A 2372-nucleotide genomic window follows, 5' to 3' on the forward strand; every position below is an offset into this window, starting at 1 on the left:
AATTAGCGATGTTGTGTCATGTCTCTGCCAGGCCAGAAAGAGATGATGGTGAGTGATTCCCCAGCACTCAATGATTGTCTAGTTAAAGTAAAACATCTTGAGGTAATGAGTTGGCTTTAGCTGAGAGAAGACAACTCCTCCTCTTGTCTGGAGGGGTTTGGGAGCAGTGGAAAGGTACCAAAAGGCAGAACAAAAGAAGCAGGTGACCCCCAGGATGAATCTTTAAAGGGATTTGCGAGGGAAAGTGGATGGATGCAGGGGAAAGTGGATGGGGTGGAGACCCATTTTGCATCAGATTAAGATGATGGGGGCTGCTTCAGGTGCAAGGTAGGCAATGGCATGGTGGACCCTGCCTGCCTGAAAAAAGGCGAGATTGGTCCCCAAGAGATGAATGGACTATAAGGTGGATAGCAAGCTGGCTAGATCATCGGACTACAGGTAGTGATCAATGACTCCATGTCTAGTTGGCAGCCGATATCAAGCGGAGTGCCCCAAGGGTCAGTCCTGGGGTCAGTTTTGTTCAATATCTTCATTAATGATCTGGAGGATGGTGTGGACTGCACCCTCAGCAAGTTTGCAGATGACACTAAACTGGGAGAAGTGGAAGATACGCTAAAGGGTAGGAATAGGATACAGAGGGACCTAGACAAATTAGAGGATTGGGCCAAAAGAAATCTGATGAGGTTCAACAAGGACAAGTGCAGAGTCCTGCACTTAGGACGGAAGAATTCCATGCACTGCTACAGATTAGGGACCGAGTGACTAGTCAGCAGTTCTGCAGAAAAGGACCTAGGGGTTATGGTGGATGAGAAGCTGGATGTGAGTCAACAGTGTGCCCTTGTTGCCAAGAAGGCTAATGGCATTTTGGGCTGTATAAGTAGGGGCATTGCCAGCAGATCGAGGGATGTGATCATTTCCCTCTATTTGGCATTGGTGAGGCCTCATCTGGAGCACTGTGTCCAGTTTTGGGCCCTACACTAGAAGAAGGATGTGAAAAAATTGGAAAGAGTCCAGCAGAGGGCAACAAAAATGATTGGGGGCTGGAGCACATGACTTATGAGGAGAGGCTGAGGGAACTGGGATTGTTTAGTCTGCAGAAGAGAAGAATGAGGGGGGATCTGATAGCTGTTTTCTACCTGAAAGAGGGTTCCAAAGAGGATGGATCTAGACTGTTCTCAGTGGTACCAGATGACAGAAGAAGGAGTAATGGTCTCAAGTTGCAGTGGGGGAGGTTTAGGTTGGATAGTAGCATTCCAGTGCTTCACCACCTTCACTAGGAGTGGGTTAACTAGGGAGGTGGTGAATGGGTTAACTAGGGAGGTGGTGGAATCTCCTTCCTTAGAGGTTTTTAAGGTCAGACTTGACAAAGCCCTGGCTGGGATGGTTTAGTTGGGTTTGGTCCTGCTTTGAGCAGGGGGTTGGACTAGATGACCTCCTGAAGTCCCTTCCAACCCTGATATTCTATGATTCTATGAGAGGGTGACATTGTGTTTAGGATGTTGTATTGTTTTCTATATGAGCTGTACTGTTGGGGCTTTATCTGTTATGAGCAATGGCGCTAGAATCTGTGCAAAGCCCGCCTACTGGTATAAATTAAGAATTCAGAATTACCATGTTGCCCCTGAGAGAGGTCAACTGTAAACCAGAAGCTTCACACTTTGGTGGGATATTCTGGAAGAGGGGTGTTTTTATGTACTGGGGAGCCTGAAGAGTCGGTGTTGCTCCCAGGGTGTGTAGGTGTCTACACAGCAGGTTCCAATGCTCAGAGAAGGGTCTGCACCCTGAGAGGGCCTGGGGACCCTGTTCAGGCCCCAGAAGTATCACACACCCAGGGGACCCAAAGTACAGAGGCTAGGATTCCCCTCACAGCAGTCCGGGCAGGTGGCCAGGAAGGGGCACTTGCTAGGGTCTGTGACAACTGTGTGTAAATAATTGGCAGTGGTTCAAATCCTGACATCCTTATGCAATTTTTGCCAGTATTTATTCAGGCAAATTTGTATAAAAGTGAACTGGAATTTGAGTATGACTGATTAAGGCTCTGAAGATGGAGTCCTAGGAGATGTCAGTAGTTCTCATATGGTTTAACTGCTTAATATTCTGGCGTGCTCAATATGTATAAGGTTCTTACAGTGATAAAATACTTTATTCTGTTTGAAAAGTAGGTGCAGTCTCTTATTAAAACTACCACTCTTAATTATATTTCTGTTTAAATGGTAAGAATCAAATTCTACAGTTACACTTATAAAAATCTGAACGACTCCAGATTTACAGCAGTGAAACTGAGCAGAATTTGGCCCTCTGTTGTAAACCACATTAAAGGTTGTGTTGCTTCATTCTGGTCAGGAATACTCTAATGGCTTTATGCCAAAACC

Source organism: Mauremys mutica, chromosome 10, assembly GCF_020497125.1.
Source record: "Mauremys mutica isolate MM-2020 ecotype Southern chromosome 10, ASM2049712v1, whole genome shotgun sequence".
Classification (NCBI taxonomy): Eukaryota; Metazoa; Chordata; order Testudines; family Geoemydidae; genus Mauremys; species Mauremys mutica.